The following is a 19,331-nucleotide window of genomic DNA, read 5'->3' as shown; positions in this document are numbered from 1 at the left end:
CATTAAACAATGAACTCAAATATCTGAAAGTAAACATCACACAATGTGAAATAATATAATATGTTCAAGTATCTGAAAATATCTTGACATCTCGAGTTGTGAGTATCAAAATAATAATAAAGTATCAATATGCTATGATGGGTCGGGGCAAGGCCTCACATCCTCCCCCACTAGGCATGAATTTTCTCCTAGAGTTCATAAAAAAGATAAGGGTACTGAGATCACATCCATGCTGCATCCTCCCATGAAGCTGTGACCTGATCATAACAATCCCACTGGACCCTAACTTGGTCTAGCTCTCAGCCTCGAAGTGCTAGGGTCTGTTAGGCAATAATACGGATAGGCTCTAGTGCTACCTATCCATCTGACTCCACCTGTAAAGCATCCCAATATATAATATGAGACTCATCATAAATGTAGCCTCTAACTACTAAAATGTGAAACACATTGTGGATGCATGACAGGCTAGGTGGAAAAGCTAAACGATATGCAACAGGTCCTATCCTCTCTAGGATCTCGAACGGTCCAACAAATTAGGGTGCCAACTTAGAGCCCTTTCTAAATCAAATCAGACTCTTGTGTGGTTACACCCTCAAGAACACTCTATCACCAACCTGATACTCTTGATCTATCCTCTTTGCATCAGTATACTTCTTTTGCCTATCCTGTGCCTCTCTTAGGTGTTGTTTAATTAGGGTCACTTGTTGCTCCATCTCTTTGACTAACTGAGAACCAATAGATACTTGATCCTCGATCCTATCCTAAATCAAGGGAATCCTGCATGGGCTTCCATACAAGGCCTCATAAGGTGACATACCTATGGATGAATGGTGACCATTGTTATAGAAAAACTTGACAAGATGTAGGTATTCCTCCTATTTGACCTGATGGTCCATCATGTACATACATAGCATGTCCTCCAAAACCTTATTTACTCGCTCAGTCTGACCATCAGTTTGAGGATGGTATGTTGTAATAAAGTTGAGCCTAGTGCCCAAAGTTGCCTACAACTCTCTCCAAAATGAGGAAGTGAACAATGAGTCTCTATCAGAGATGATCTTATGAGGAACACCATGAAGTCTGACAATGTCCTGCAAGAAAACTTGGGCTATGTCTCGTGCTGTGTATGTAGTACACACGGGTGAGAAATGGGCAACCTTGGTCAACATGTCAACTGTAACCAAAATGGCATCATGGTGGTGAGATGACATGGGGAGACCAACAATGAAATCCATAGATATAACATCCCACTTCCACTTTGCAATCTCATGCGGCTGAAGAAGCCCACTAGGATGACGGTGCTCCACCTTCACCCTTTGACACTAAAGGCATCTCACAACTATGCTAGCAATCTGCACTCTCATACCTGGCCAATGATACAACTGCCTCAAACCTGCATGCAACTTCTTAACACTGGGGTGCACTGCATAAGGTGCTCTGTGAGCCTCAAGTACAATGAGCTCACACAAACCCCCAATGGAAGGTATATACATATGTCCTCTATGACGCAAAAGTCCTTTGGAATCCAAGGAATACTTTGAATACTTCCCTTCCAAGGGTCTCTGAAAATGTACTATCTGACTTACTTCTACATAAAGCTCATCAACTGGTAAGTGCTATAAGATCTAGTCTCTCAAGTTAGTACAAGTAGTCACAGATGAAATCTCATGGCGCCTTCTACTTAAGTCATCTGCAACCATATTCTCCTTTCCCTTGATGTAATGAACATTAAAATTGTACTCACAAAGAAATTCCATCCACCTTCTTTGCCTAACATTTAGGTTTGGCTGAGAAAATATGTATTACAAGCTTTGGTGGTCAGAATGAAGCTCGAATCTATGACTTAGAAGAAAGTGTCACCATCTTACTAAAGCATGAATCACTGCTGCAAGTTCTAGGTTGTGAGTAGGATGATTGAGTTCATGAGTCTTCAACTTCCTAGACTCAAAGGAAATAGGTCATCCATCCTGCATAAGGACTACCCCTATACCATCTAAAGATGCATCGGTGCACACCACAAAATTTGTAGAAGGATCTAGTACTATAAGAATCAGTGCACTCGTAGTTTCTCATCCTTCATGCATTACACATAAGGAAGGAGCTCAAGAAATTTTCTCTCATATTGAGCTACTGTAAGACCCCTCTAATATAGAGAATGAAACTCCTCTATCTACTTCTATCTAAAATGCTCTGACAAGTACCTCTCTTGAAATCTCTCCAAGAATGACTCCCATGTGAGGGTATCCATCCTCACTCTTCCTATAGTCTCCTCCTAATGCCACCAATTAGAGGCATCTCCTCTCAGTTGATGGACTACTAGATGTGCCTTTAGATTACTCCCATAAGGATGTAATCAAAAGCACCGTTGTAGGCTCTGTAACCATTCCTCTGCTACTGTCGCCTCAGTGGAATCGGTAAATAATGGTGGCCTGAGTTGAATCAATTCCCTGATATCATCTCCTATATGCCTAGGAGGTCTATCAAGTGGGGTCCTCTCTAGTGTATTGACTCACCCTTGTGCTCACCCTATGCCTCTAACTGTCTTGATGGGGGACTTCTAGTCCTCTCTCGAACTCCAGGTCTACCTCCTCCGGGTCCTTCTGCTTCCACTACAAGAATTTGCTAACCTGGCTAAACTACACATACTACCCTTTTCTAAATGACAATGATCAAAGTTTGAAGGGCATTTATAGTTTCCTAGTTTGGGTTAGGTGGTGGTGGAGGTGGTGGTGGTCCATCCTCCAATCCTACTCTACCACCCATTGCCTTATGATCTCTGCCTCATCGGTTGCTCTGAGCAATAGGAGGCATCTACACAATTAAATGTTTGAGTTAGGTTTAGGAAGAAAAATGGTTTAAGGTTCCTAGTGTTGAAACACGGGCTCTGATACCAAAATGTCATGCCCAAATTTTGAGGGTAAAACACACTTTTAAAAAAAAAAAAAATTTAAAGTTAAAAATTAACATACTCTAAGTTTGATATATTTTTGTTCATAGTTAAAGTATAAGTTCTCTACATAACATCTTAAGTTATAGTCTTGAGGAGGAATTAAATCATTAAATTTATACTCTCATTATAAAATCGATATTGATATTTGTTTCGTTATTACATAATTATACTTACTAAAACTAAATACATTTAAAATTTAAGATTTATTCTAAAATAACAATAAAATTAATAATATAACTAAAATTGAATAAATTGAAATCTAAGCTAAATTTCCTTATTAAAACTTTACTAACTTAAACTAAAACTACTAAATATATTTTAAAATTTAGAACTTTAAAAAAAAATGCAACTAAACTAACATAACAAATAACTAACTTTTAAATAACAAAACTACTAACAAAAAAAAGTAACTAACATTCTAAACTAAATGATTTTTAAACTAACCTAAAAATCTAACCCAACATACATCCACTACATCCTATTCTTTTCCCTCCATCCCACACGTCACCAACTTCCTCCCAAATCCCCATGCGCTTACCCTTCCAATCCATGCACTTTTCCAAGCGCTGTCCTAGTGTACAAAGGACAGGTTTGTCACCTCCCTCCTACGCATGGCAGACCATGTCATGTCTAGGCGCCAAGGGAAAAGGGGAAAGGTTCAAACAACCATTTTTTAAAAAAAAATTACATCAACCAAAATCTCATTAAATAAGATATGATGCCATGAACTCACTAGCAGGAGTAAAAGGTGGGGTGATGTCACCCATTAAAAGTCTTTTGACTTATGTTGCAATTAATTTCAATCCCCCCTCCCCCCCCCCCCCTTCTAAGAAAAGCTAGCACCTAGGAGGATGTAGGGAGAGGAAAAGGAATTTAAGACATAAAGTTTTATAGGTGAACTTTAGGATATTTAGGATAGTATAACTTATTTAAAATTTGTAATTTTTAGTTGTTGAATTTTGTTTTATAACAAATGATTTTAATTTTTTTTTTTAAAGGCATCTTTGAAGAATATTCTCTGTTGCATCAAGGAATTAAAGTCTTTCCCCATATAAAATCCAGAGAGTATTTGCTCTTGGGGGGCAAATTTTTTTCTAAGTCCTAATTTTCTAAGTATAGATTTTCAAATTGACTAAATTGCCAAGGGGATTACATTTTTTTAATTTATTAATCTAATAGGACATGTTACAATCTAAATAAACCAATAATTTGAATGATCCACTTTAACCACAATGCAAGATTGTTTTGTTTTAAATAATCACGAAAATGAATCTACGATCACAACATAATTTTCATCTCAACATATATGAAAATTGAATTTTGCCTAATTGAATATCATCATCATTTCATCTTTCTTTTGATATACATCCATGTAACCAAAAAATACAAAAATCTCATGAGAAGCGATATTACTCAATCACTATTTTATTGACAACCTAATTCAAGGCTCCGCCGAGAAAGAAGTAGGAAGAAAACCCAGCGTCATTGCCATTACAACAAAGTTTTTAAAAATACAATTTACAAAGGATTCCAATCTTTAAATTACAAAAATCAAATTAAATTTCTTTCATGACCCTTATCAAGGGATCCATATCATTTTTTGCAGTACATTGCTAAGATCGTGGATGGAATGAAATCTGACCAGGTGACAAACAAACATAACAAGGAGAAAAAATCAAACATTCATATCCATACTAGGTTTTCACAACAGGATTCAACATTGAATCAAAACTAGGGAAAGGTGGATTTTTCCAATAGGAGATGTCAGACCCAACACCTAAATAGGTGCTCAATCAGGGCTATAATTCAAGAACTTTTGTTCTTCTATTCTTACATGCCAAAACTCATACGTGGTTTGTGCTGACAGGTAGGGGCCCATAACACCTTATCCTTTCTCCCTCTTCTCATCCTAAGAAGAGAATCTACACTGTCGGAGTCCAACTGAATAGCTTTCTCGAAATTGGCCACTTCTACCCTATCCAAGGCTGAGTAATGCAAAACAACCCATACAAGAAAACTTTGAAATTCAAACAAAAACATGAAAGAAAAGCATTCAAGAAAACATGGTTTCAATCCTTCTCAAGCATACCCAACATACGTACAAGCGTACCAATAAACAACACAATAGCATAAGCATGAACCAAGAATGAAACATCATGAGAAACATGAACAACATGAACAAGGAGATGAAGAACTCCTACCTTCACAAAGAGGTTATGGTAAAATGGACAATTTGAGAAGAGCTTTTCCTTCCTTGCCTTCAATCTTCCAAGACTTCTCTCTAAAAGTAGAGATTGGGTAACAACCAAAACTACTCCAAAAAGGGCCTCTAAATAAGATCCAAACTCAACCACCAAAAAGGGCAATAACTTCCCCCACTCACCTAAAAATCTAGATGTTTCTAACTCAACCAAACCTAAGGTTAACCTCTAAGTGGAGTTGAAGTTATTCAACTCATGGTAACAACTTCCAATTTTCGCACTAAGAAAAAAATAGACTTTTTGAGTGACCTCAAAAGTCAACAAAAGGGGCTTGGGGGGTGGAAAATGCCCCCAACCCATACCCATACCCTTTGGGTATAAAAATTCCATGATTTAAGGCCTTAGGAACTGATTTGGGACTAAACAATTGCTAGGAATATATAGGAACATCTAACAATCCAAAATGCAGATTAAATACTAACCTGGATTAGGGGTGACTAAACTCGATTAAAACAAGTTAGCAAAAATGACACTAACTTAGTTCAACTTAGGTTGAAAGGTTACATAGTTAACCCTAACTAGTATGCTGGAATGCATAAACAATTCATGAGTGTCAAGTGACACTATAAGAACATAGTTACAAAACATTAACATTTACTGTTCATGGAAAGATACATTCATACATATCACAATAAAAATTAAGTTATGAACAACAAGGTTTTTGCGAATGGCACATAGGGATCAGTTCCATTCCTCTGTCGAGTTTCTTAGCTAAAATATCCTACACACTCATTGCACACATCAGTAGCCCCATAAAATCACATGCACCTATGCATATACATATCAAGAAATCACATAAATTAAAACATACATGTTTCAAATCAATTAGGTTTTCTCTCATCCTGCTCATATTCTTAATCATTACAATTTCATAATCAAAGTTTTAATCTTGCATTTACTTATTTCGACAATATACATGTTCATAAAACATTAAATGACGAACTCAAATATCTGAAAGTAAACATCACACAACATTAAATAATATAATATGTTCAAGTATCTAAGAATGTCTTGACATCTCGATTCATGAATATTAAAATAATAATAAAGTATCACTATGCTACGATGGGTTGGGGCAAGGCCTCACATCTACTTCTTTAAATCCTATATATATATATATTATAACATTATGCAATTTCCATTTCTAATTTATTATTGTATACTATCCTAAACTAATTAGTTTTTTAATTACATCATTAACCAACCATGCTCATATAAATATATTTAGTTTACAATATCTAACCCTATCCACCTTTAATAACTATCCTTATTACTACCCCTTCCATCTATTACATTTCCTAAAATATATTAACACACATCTTCCCTATTGAAACTTCCCTTTACTAGATTTTCAACTATCCTACTAATATGAAACATCCAAATTAATTCCAACCCTTTTAAACACTAATATTCTACCTACTACCCACTTCACACTAACTACTAACTCCTCCCTTTCTACAAATGCATACCACTATTTGACCCCATGTGATACCTCCATACATGTGTGTTGGCCGACCAAGGAATCTCGTGACCCAAGTGGGCGCCTAGGATGGTGTGTTTAGCAGGTCCCCCTAAAGCTAGAGATGGGATGTAATGATTGGAAAGAGGGTCAAACCCCAAGGTATTGACCTAACATGTTAGGTGTTGGGGGTGATGAAGGAACTTGCTTCTCATGTGTTTGGGAGATTAAAATATATTTTTCTTTATTATATAAAAAAAAAGCAATTCCCATGCACCTAGGCTGATGGGCTAGAGGTAGATATAGGTGGAGTAGGATTCACTTAGGGGGGAATACTAGGTACTTTTCAATGCTGATTTAGTTAACTAAGTTTATTTTTTACTATATATATATATATATATAATTAGTGTGACCACCTTTATGAAAGTCAATAGACTTGGTCAGGAGACCCTATTAGATATAGATTGTTGTTTTACACCCTAGACTATACTATCATCATTATTTTTTGTGTCTTAAGTTATAATATTACTTAAATGAAAGGATCTTATGGGATATTCCTTATCTTTTTTTTTTTTTGAGTGTAATAGTAGTTGGATTTATTTTAATTCCACATACAAAAGTTAGAGAGTTGCACCTACAACAAATTTTCCCTTGTGAATATTTTTATGCCAGGTTATCTCTTAGTTATTTTTCTTCTACTCAACTATGATATGGTAGGTATTAGTGTAGCTGTGACATGAAGTTAGTGGATATTTTTAAAAAAAAAGTCAAAATTGTGAAGCCCTTAAAAACATTGAAAACAACACCATTTACTTGAGCAAAATAATGGAAGCATAATCTTGACAACTATTGGATTCACCTTATTTTGTCAATAATGGAACCTTTATGGTATTACCTATTGAATATATGCATAGTGAAGTCTCTTTACCTAATCAATATTAGGAACATTTCCTTGTAATAAATCTTGAGATAAATGAACAGAATACAAGTGAAACATATATGTCACTTAAGTGTTAATGAAGAAGGGCTGCTAGAACATAATCTCTTTCACCTTCCATTCATTATTGTTGTGGTACCAAAACCATTCTTCCCTTTCAATGCATGACATTAATTATTACTAACAATCACCTTTGAAAATAGCCACATTTCTTCACTCTTTTTATTAAAAAAACATCCAAACTACACAATAGTGTACATGACATGATAAAAATTTTACATAATACAATACATAAAGAAACAATGGGGATTAGACTTGTAAATACAATCAAGACATAGAGGAAGATTTATTCCTTCTGTCATGCCTGACCACTACTTCAGTTTTACTACATATTAGGACTTTGTGGTTATAAGTTTCTTTCAGATGTTATGCTCTCATTATCTGTAGAACTTGGTTTTAACATCCTTGGGACATGTGTTTATGTCAGAACATATTGTTTGTCTCAAGATTACCATGTTTGATTTCTCTAATTTTTACATTATTGTTGTGTATGCATAATTCTTTTAGGAATAATATTAGAATTTTAATTTCAGTTGTTATGGTGAAACTAAATTATATATATTGCAGATTTATTCATTGGCTTATGTTAAATTCATGATATGCTGAATGAATTTTCTTTGCTTAGGCATATTGTTTATAAAATGGTTTGATTTGACTTAATATGCTAAAGGAAATGTATTCAATTGTGATTATATGTTACAGTTTGTATTTCAATGATGCATAGGTGTTAAAAGATTTACTTGCTTCAAAATGTATATATATACACTTATATAGTTTTTTTTTACCGCTAAGCATTCATTCATTTGAATTATACATGGGGATTATAACCCTAGGTTTATTTACTTGTGACTTATGCTATTTAGTGGGATTATTCATCTTAATATGTCTATGTAATCCTAATTGGTAGATTACCTAAAATATTTTCTTTTGTATTTATAAGAGTTAAATAGCCTAATGGTAATAGTATGTTATATGTTGTGTTTTCAATGGGGTTTAAAACCCATGGTTGTTACCATACACCTATTGTTAATGACATATCAATTGTTTATTGGTAATATGAAATGAGGTTTATATTCATAAAACCCTAATGGGTTTCACATGCAATATTATCAAAAGGATTTTGCATTATTTTGAAACATGCCATTATGGCGGTGACTGTGATTGTGGTATGCAAGACACTGTGCAATGTCATAGTTCATTCAATGCTACTTTTATGAAGGTTTTAGTGGCATTGATCTCTTGGTCGGCCATACCTTTGCAATTTGAGCTTTTGTGGAAGCGATGCTGAAATGTGAGCTATTGTTGCATCGCAATAACATAACACATGTGCTTTGTTACTAGAGTTTCGGCAATATGAGGGGTTTTGGTTGGAAAGAAATACTTGCTTATGAAGTCAAGCAAGGAAAATACTCATTGGGAGTTATTTACTGTTTGACATTTGGTCTCTTCTACTATCCTTCATTGTGGACGTCAGTTGCGAGTTATGTGTGGTAGCTCTGTGGAGATTGTTTTTCAGTTTGGACATTTGGGGCTTTTGCATCAAGCATATTACATAGCATTTTTCCACCTATTGTGATTTTGAGGTAGGGGGCATTTTATAACTTATTCCTTTACTGTTAATTTGGTGTTAATTTGTTTGAAGGAAATAGGAGATGCTGCAATTTTAAAAAAAATATCGATACCCAAGTATGGGTGTATGCATGATTGGGCAAATAAAAGTGTTGAGTTTTGTATATATCCATATTTGGTTGTGGGTAAGATGTATTTTCATGCATTTTTGTTTGCATTTAGATTTACTTGTTGCTTAAATCTGGTTTTCCATATTCAGTTTTATAAATCTAAGGTTCTTTTTGTGTGTTTCATCTTCGTGTATGATATTGGCTTTTTGTCATATAAGTGGCATACGACATAGGACACAGTTACAATAAGAAATGGGTTTTAGCTTGGGCTCTGTCTTTATGTAAAACAGTTTATATATATACTTGTGTTCAAACAAATCAAGGCAGATTGTAGTGTCATTGTTTGAATTAGCATGGTTTACTAAATTCAGGCATTATGTCAAACAATTAGAAGGAAACCTAAAACAAGGTTGGGTTTTCATTTTGTCAACATAGTTCTTATTATGATTATCGACATGGTGGAGGTTACTTGTAGAACAGCTGATACCCTGTTGATTTTGCATGATGTTTTGATTTCATATATAACTGCATAAAGTTTAATTCGATATTTGTAAATTTAGTTATGCTGTTATCTGGAACTGGGAAGAGGAATTTTTTTGTTAAACAATTCTTGTAGATGAGTAAATTTGTATTTGGGGTTCTATGTGTGTCGCAGATTTAAATAGTACGTGTGATGATTTTGAATTAGAAATTGTAGTTGACAATATGGAATTAGATATGTTGTGAGATTCTAAACAGTGTGTATGTCGACTATGGGTAGAACTTAAAATTTGGCAATTTGGGAATAAGTAGTTGAACACACGACATCATTGTTAATGTTCTTTTGTTCAAAACATTGACAGAGCTTGAACATTGTGGAGTCTGTTAGATATGAATTAAATTTTTTGGTTATGTTATGAAGCATTTCGATAGTATTTATAAGATGATTTTGAAATAAAGATTTTATGAATTAGAATCTATTATTCTAATGATGTTATTCAGTTCATTATTAAAATGGAAATTGTTTTCGATGGAAAAAATGGACTAATGATATATGTTTGATGAGAATTTTATATTGAACAAGAATATCATATTTACTTTAATTCTATTATCTTAGTCATTTTGAAAGATTAATTTAGTTTATTACGACAACAGGGTTCAATGGTATAGTATTAAGATTAGTAAATATCATTAAAGTGATATGTCAGTTTAGTTATATTTATGTGATTTTAATATTGTAGTTTTGCTCGTGTTGTTATAGTAACCTAAGTTACTTTTGAAATTGGTAGCAAAAGATAAGTTGTAAATAGATCAAGAATGTAGTATCACGTTGTATACTAATTTTATATCTGTTGCATGTATATTCTTTTGTAAATCTATTTGATGTGTATTTTAAGAATAACTATGATGAACATATATTGGGGTGGCTGAATTTGGTTAATCCTATTCAATTATTTAATTCAGTGAAAATGTTAAAATGAACTGGGAGGGTTAATTACATACTAAAAGATAATTGGTTTTACCTATGACTTAAACCTAAAGGGTTAAGTACGAAGAACAAGGCAAACCTCTATTCTATCATTGACGAGTATAATAGAGAATTTTGTTATGAGTTAACTATGAGCATACCATACATGGATGTAGAATCTTAGTGCCATAACGATGACACCTCAGTATATATATGAATAATTTACTGGTTATTCTTAGTGCGAGTTTAATTTTGCAATGTTAAGTAAATGTTTACTTCTTGCATTTTAATTTTGGAAATTGTACTATGTTAAGTAGATGTTTACTTCTTGCATATTAATTTTGGAAATTGCACTATGTTAGGTGAATCAGATATCTGCATTATGGTTATGTATATGTTTATTCTAACATGTATGCAGATGGATTTCAATTTTCAACTCAGTGTGTACTGAGCCCTCCTTGTGTTGTGTTGTATTTTTGTGTGTTTTCAGGTGCTTTAAGTTGATTAGTAGGTAGCAAAAGATTACTATTGAAGTTACATCTTGAAACATAATTTGTTACTTGTAGGGTCCATATGTTGGACATGGGCATTTAAGAATGATATCGTACTTCATTATTGTACTGAACTCAATATGTATTAGTATCTTAATGGAAATGTATTTGGATGATATCTTCTTTTATTTTGAGGTTTTCAAATTGAGAATGGCTCAATCATTGTACTTGTACTTATATTATGTTGAATTAAAAAAAAAATTACGTACAATGTACTTGTTCTTTGTTTCAAAATTTTTTGCTTATGCTTAGTGTAGCATTACACCTTCCATTTACATCACATAAATGTTATATCTTCTCTTTCTTCATTAATGCAAGGGAGAAAAACCCTAATTTCTTCATAGTTCCAATGAGCCCAAAACCTGAAAAAAATTTAAACAAGAACCATGGAGGCTTATCTCCCATCCTAGGCTTCTAAGAAGCCACCCACCAAGTAGGGGAAACAATATCCAAACTAGATACACTCAAGCATCACCATTGCATGCAACAAAAAACATCACAATACATAAACAATCCACTCAAGTTTTAACACAATGATTCACCATTAGAATCATGAATAGAGTGGATGAAAGTGGGCTCTCCAAAGAGGAGAATGTCATATCCATATACATACATATATTTTCAATTACACAATGCCTCTTCAAGGCTATCAAAATACATCCTCCTCATCACATCAATACACTTATACCTCCATATCACAAATTCCTATTCAAGGCTATCAACAAGGCATATGGCTTCAATGGAGCCCATACTCCATGAACACCGAAACCCTCTCCAAGAAGAGAATCTCTCAAATTCAATGTTGAGCCCAACTAACCCCTTCACCCAAGGCAAATCTTCCCTCCCAAGCATGAGTGAAGCCTTCATGCCCATTAACATTCATACACATAAAACCAAAGAAAAATTCCAATAGAAATCCATCACAAAAAATGGCACATACCCACAACCCAAAACACAAACACACTACATGGATTTTAACACAAAATGAACAATCACAATATCACTAAGCAAGTGAAATTAGAGTTATGGTATGGGCACAAACCTTGGTCCAAGCTAAAGGGAATGATAGTTGATGAAGAGCTCCCTAGACTCCCTCCAAAACCCTAACTGTCTATAAACTTGGAGAGTGGGTGAACATCCCCCTAGTTTTTACAAGACCCCTAAAAAAAGACTCTTCCACTACCTCCTTTTCGAAAAAAAAAAAAAACATCAAGCCACTATCTCTTACACCTTTTTCCCTACCAAATTTTTTACTTTTGACTAAGAGAAAAGATGGGGTTGAACTGATGGGACAGCTCAACTTTCGAATTAGTGGAGGAATGCATTGGTTAAGGGGTCCCCTAGGCTAGCTAAGCAATAAAATGGTCAAATTTAGGCCCCTAACATGTTATGCTAACATATGGGTAGCTTATTTTCACAAAAATGACACTTTGGGACCGCCTATTGACCCTCTAAAATCCTTGTCAAGTTTGAATTATAATTTTCCTTGATGGTGACCCATCCTATCATTTCTCCAAGTGAATTTAGTTAATCATACGAAAGGTGATTAGTTTAAGGTTAAGTATAACCATGACCAGAACCCCAAGTGATAAGTCATCAACACATAAACAACTACAAGTGTCAAGTGACACATCAAAACACATTACACATCACAATGACATGTCCCTACTTACTCATAAATTTAAATTCACCACACATACACAAGCTTACATTTACAAAATAAAACACATCAGAACGAGGCTTTTGTATCTTCCAAGATTTTCCTTGGCTAAATTGTATTCACATAAGTTTGGACCTTGTTTCCTCGATTAAATTCCATGGTTTAATTTCTTGCAAACTAAACTTGAGCATTAGTAAACTAATGAAAATCATATAAAAATACATATGTATAGATGCGTGACAATTTTAACAATTCAAAAATCAACATATTCAGAATTCCATAATTATCATTTCTTTTTCTAATCATTTTTATATAAGAATTCATTCCAAGCATTAAGATGTCAAAATCTACATATTGACATTAATATGTAATCATAATTCATTTCCTCTATATTATTAAATTGGAAAACATGGAAATTATTTCCAAATACATATTTTAGGTCAAAATAATAAAAAATGAAAACATCACAAATAATATCCTTTGATTTAGTTAAATATCATTTGGTTGTTGTCAGTGTCTCATTATCATTATTAGATAATTATAAAGTGTATCAATTATGTCAGGTAGATAGGATGTTTGCATAGTCATGTCACATAGTTTCAAAATCCATTCATAAAATAACTTCATTATATTTTATTGGCTCATAAAATATTTCCTTATAAGTACCAAGATAACAACCTAATTGACTCCTCATGTTACATCATATCAAGTTCTTCTATGTAGACCTTTATCCAAATTAGGTAAAAAATTTCATCTTATGACTATTAATATTATTCACAAGAGTGGGTGTTGATTCATCTTTTGATACTAGCCATCTAATTTAATTATCCCAATAGGCCATCATATATCAAGAACCCATCGACATAGTTTTCTAAGTTATGGCACCCCAAGTCTTTATTCCATAGGGTCTTAGCTTACCAAAATAATATAACTTGAATATGATACTTAGCACAACAATGACTACAATATACATCAGTCTCAATAGGATCTTAGTGACCCAAACCACCATGCAAGAGTTAACACAACAGAAGCAAAGACAAAAGAGAACAACATCACAAAGAGAGAGAACAATATTATTTATTGATTCATGAAAATATTGTCATACATGCCTAGCTATAAGGCTTTCTAGATTATGGTTAGATATAAAATGTATTCAAATCCATGATCTAGCTTCAAGTTCAGATTTCTAGACACATATGCTTTTAATTTCCTATCCTCTCTATCATCTATATTCTCCAAGATGGATCTATAATAATTCCTAAAGACTTCACCACAACGCCTAATTATACCAATCTAAGCCACAAGTCAGCCCATAATTTTAAAAACTAAATAAAACTAATATTAAATACTTCAAGAGCCACAAATCGGCCTCCAACAAAAATTAAATATCCAAAAATTGATACCTGAGAAAAATCACAATATCTCCTAGCCTTGATTGAAATAGAACCCTTTTTTCAAGATAAAGGTATTACTTTAGGTCCTATACAACCTCTTAAGGTCACAAAGGCTGATTCACCAAGGATAAGTGCATATCCATCTTGAAAGTTAAGCACAAAAATGTATTGCACAAACTGCCAAAAATTGATACTCTAGGAGAATTTCCATATCTAGAAACTTATAATGAATTAGGACTTGAACCTTTGAAAAAAGGATTAATATAGGCACTCTTTAGTCCATAAAATTTTCATCCTCTAAATCATTGCACAAAATTAGTTACATGACCAGCAACAAGCACCCAAAAACCAAAAAATATAGCTCCAACAACAAGGTAAAAATGGCTCAAACCTTAACATGATAACTCCAATATTTTTGCACACATAGGACAAGGTTCCATAGTATCTCCAACACTTTTAAACTACTAAAATATTAGTAATGCAAGATATTGCAAGTCAGAAAAACTAGGAAAAATTGAAAACATGTAGGGTAGCAGTGCAACCTAGGATGCCCCTACATTAGGGGTGAATTAGAATCACTAAGACTTATAACCTTCAAACTAAATTGAATATATTCACCACAAAATCCATCTCATATATATATTATGCATAGCATAATTGAAAAATTCAAATGCTAAAATAGATCTAACTATGTATCACATCTATCAGCATGAAAATGTAAACACATAACTCAAGAAATTTTGGTTATCTAGAAACCCTCCTTGGTGAAGGTAAATCTAGGGTGGGCATGAAACCCATGAATTTTCACTACTATAGTAACAAATTTCACCTATTAGGGCTACAAAAATGATCACTTGTGATGATCTAACCTGTGAGAGGTCTACCCTATAAAAATATTTTAAAAGACTATTAGGTCTACCTTGATTAATGGATCTACTCACAATGAAGAAAACACTTCATTAGAAGATTTACATAGTCCTATTAGGACCACTTTGTTAAGATATTTACCCTAATTCCCTTGTCAAAATGATTTAGTACCTAATCCTTTGGTTTTTACTCACAATGCTAATTATAGATCTCCTCTTTCCTTTCTCTGTTGTGATATTATATATGATATATCTTTACTCTTCTCTTCACTACTTCACTAGGTCACTAACTATATTACTTCACAAATTCACTTGCAGCCTCCAAAACCTAACTCCTTCACATATTGATTCATAATATTTTTCTTCCTTACTCTTCTCACAGTAGAATGGGGTTTGGATATGCCCTTATAAAGACATTTGTAGAGTCTTCTAGAATTAGATCAATGATCTAGATGTTTTCCTTTTTAGCCTCTTCATCTGATTGGTTGTCCCACCTTCACAAGGGCTGATGATCTATGTTAAAATGCATAAAAACCTTTATAGAAAACTCTACAATCAATAAATGTTATTTACATGTCAGTTCAAAATGTTTTACCTCATAGTTTTTTCTAATACATACATTCTTGTTCACACTATGTTACTCAACACATACAGTCTCTAATGCTTAGTCGTATTTGTTCTTCCTACATGTACATGAACTTAACTAACTTGTCTCCTTCTATATGAATCGACATTGATATACTCTTTGATGGTTTCTAATTTAACAAATTTATATTTGAAACTAGGGAAACAAAAAATAACATATTACCAAGGGTTTAGTTAATTCCCATGATTGATATACCCTATTAAGTCTTGTACCAACTTAACAAAGCACTAATGCTTTCTACACTTTAAGTTTTTCTAAACCAAAGTGGGTTTACCTAAGGATTTGAGAACTTTTTATGAATAATGCTCTATAATAAAAACCATTCATAGTAGATTTTTGCCTTGAAACTTCTTAAAATTACAAAATAAATCACAAGTCAAGAATAGATAATAATGAACTTGATAGATTCATGCAACAAGTAATGACCAAATTTGCACTTCGTTATGATAGTAATCCTTTAATGATTTTTATTTTGTAAAAAATGTGTTCATTATAAGAAAAGATTGATATTTCTTGATATGTTCAATCTAAAGATTAGTTCCTTAATCCATTGTCAAAAAAAAGTCATATCTATTATCACTTAGATCTATTTAATTGACTTGCAAATTAAAATTGATCTTCTCATCCCATAGAAGTATTTACATAATTATTTGAATTAAAAAGAAACTCTAAAATTATATGCAACTTATTTAATTGTATATAAATAAAATAAAACTTGTTCATTCATTCTCAAAATCACCAAAGCATGAAAATGGAGACAAAATTTTGAGACACAGATATCTTGCAATGCTTGCTTGTATTAACTTCTTTAAAAATAATACATAGTATCGATATGATAATTATGATAGAGATATGAGACTAAACCAAAATTTCCATTAATTTCCAAAATTCTATAGAGAACAAGATAAATACATCAAATACTTAACACAAAAATTGAGAACCGACTCAAAATTATATGTATATAAGAGAATGAGAATTTGGACCCCTCTTCCCAATCTTAGAAATCCTTTTATAGAATAAGGATTGAAACAAGCTATGGTTTAGGAAGACATATGCCAAAGAATGAAATTTAAAAAAAGATGCATAGAAGACAAAAAATGTTAGAAACATTCTCTATAGTTGAGAGATATGGAAAGTAGCTCAAAATTGATAGTTGGCATTCTAGTATTTAGGTACATGTTTTGTTTAAAATGAAGGCATGCCCACAACAAGTACATGAAAAGATAAGACACCTAGTTGTGATCCTATCCTTCCTCTATTTTTTCTTCATTTCCTTCATCAACTATCTTCTAATTACTTCCCATGGATAGAGATTTGATCTCTCCAAATGCCTCACAAACATATATCTCTCTTTTGGTAGGCCAATCAATGCCTCTAATAGTTTCCAAGTCACCAACAAACTTTCTCTACCTAGCATCCATGATGGCCTTTGATTTGGCTATAAAGGTTTTCGTATCTACTTCAATTTTCAATATATAATCATCGAATCATAAAAATATTTTTCATCAAAATCTGCATCAACAATATTAACCACTTTTTCAAGTGTCATGATGTTATCAAATGATATTGACCACTCCTACTAGTCTTTCAATTTATTTTCACTATCAAGAATTGAAGGAATAAAAATATTAATGCCATCATTCATCACCTTCACCTTACCTTGGATTATTTAAGACTTGGCTACAAAGGAGCCAATCAGTTCTCTTACCATTTCTAAGGTCTCTTTCACTAAAAATATTTTGTCAGGAAACTCTAGTTTCTTAGCCATCAAAATAATTAACTTATCAAAGAAAGGAACATACGGGCCCCATTGATTAAAAATGGGAGAGAGCCATGTCAGAGCTTCCTTGCAAAAATACTTTGCACTTTGAAAAGAGATGAAAATAGTATGGACATGTTGGGACACTCTTTTCAATATCTCAATTTTGTGATGTAGCATTCCCTTTAGACTATCCACCTTTGGTTAGTTATCTTATGTGGGAGCCTCAATCTCCATTGCAACAAGTTCTTGTTTACTTCTATCTACTTTATCTTCTATCAAGGGCGGTATTATTTTAGTGGATCCTTCTCTTTCATCAATCCTCATTTATATCCTTTGCTACTCCATCTCTGTGATTTTTTTTTCTTTCAAGGAGACAACTTCATTCTTAATCCCTTGTACTTTTTATTCTAGTTTCTTCACCCTTTGTCTAGATACATTACTCTATTTGAGATCCTCCATATAAAATTTTCTGTCTATGCATTATCTAAGGGTTTGAGCAAAATGATCCTCAATTTTGCCTGCTTTGGCCTCATTCATGAATGAAAATTTCTTCAAAGCACTTGAAATTTCACTTCTAGTGGTGGAATCTAAGGTCCATATGATAGCATTGCTCTAAGATCTGTCTTGAATATCTATGAGCCTAAGGTTCTTTGTTTTAGGAGAAAATATCTACATAGCTAATGTCTTGTTGTTAAATTTTAATCCTAAGCTTCTTTGTAGGCCTTGGGAACCAAAGGGAATAAGACACTACTTTTTCTTGTCTTTTGGTCTATCAAAAAGGTTATTCCCAAATCTCATCTAGGGACTAGGAGCATGCCACTTCTCTATACAAGGTCTCTAGCCTCACTGATTGTCATCATTTCACTATCAAGGTCATAAGCCAAAACATTTTCAATAAGATCTTTTGTTTTCTCCTCACTCTCTTTAGGCTTTAGCATCAAAGTTAATTCACTTTATTTGACCTTGTATAGGAAACTCTTGAACTTTGGAGATTTGATGAAATCATCATCTTCTAAAAATTTCTTGGCTTAGATGATCCTATCATCCAACCTTGATGGAGTCAATTATAAATATATTAAGGAGCCCTCTACTATCTTAACCCTTTCTTGAATAAATCTCTACCTCATATTAGAAAATTATTGGCTCTTACTAGCCATTAGTTGCAGTGTCCTTAGCTTTACCTTCTCAGTCATTTGGACATTTTTTTTCCTTTTGTTCTCTCTTGTTACCAATGCATAGGCTTCAAGCTGATCTTCATCTTCCTCTTCCAATTCCACATCTAGCTCAGGGGAATGAGGATTCACCCTATCTTCTTCTCTAAGATCATGTGGTAATTGAGACATTATTTTGTAATAAATTTGTAACATCTTCTTAAGCCTAAAAGGATAGTCAACCTCTATGCAAAAACCCTCAAAACTAGGATCCTTTTTCTCCATTTCTTTCTCTACCCTCTAGATGTCCTAAAGCTTCCTCAGTCTATCCTCTACATCACTTTCAATCAAGTTATTCATAATGATGTTGTCCTAAGGTATTTCCTTATTATTTGGGAAATTATAATTTTTGATTTTGTTCAATTAATTTCTAACCACATTATCAATGTCATAGATTATGTATGGTGGAGAAGATAGGTTGTAATGTCTCAAATATTCATGGATTTGG

This window comes from Cupressus sempervirens, chromosome 1 (genome assembly GCF_028749045.1).
Source record: "Cupressus sempervirens isolate cs-2001-9-10 chromosome 1, ASM2874904v1, whole genome shotgun sequence".
Taxonomy (NCBI): domain Eukaryota; kingdom Viridiplantae; phylum Streptophyta; class Pinopsida; order Cupressales; family Cupressaceae; genus Cupressus; species Cupressus sempervirens.
Note: the sequence above shows the minus strand (reverse complement) of the source record.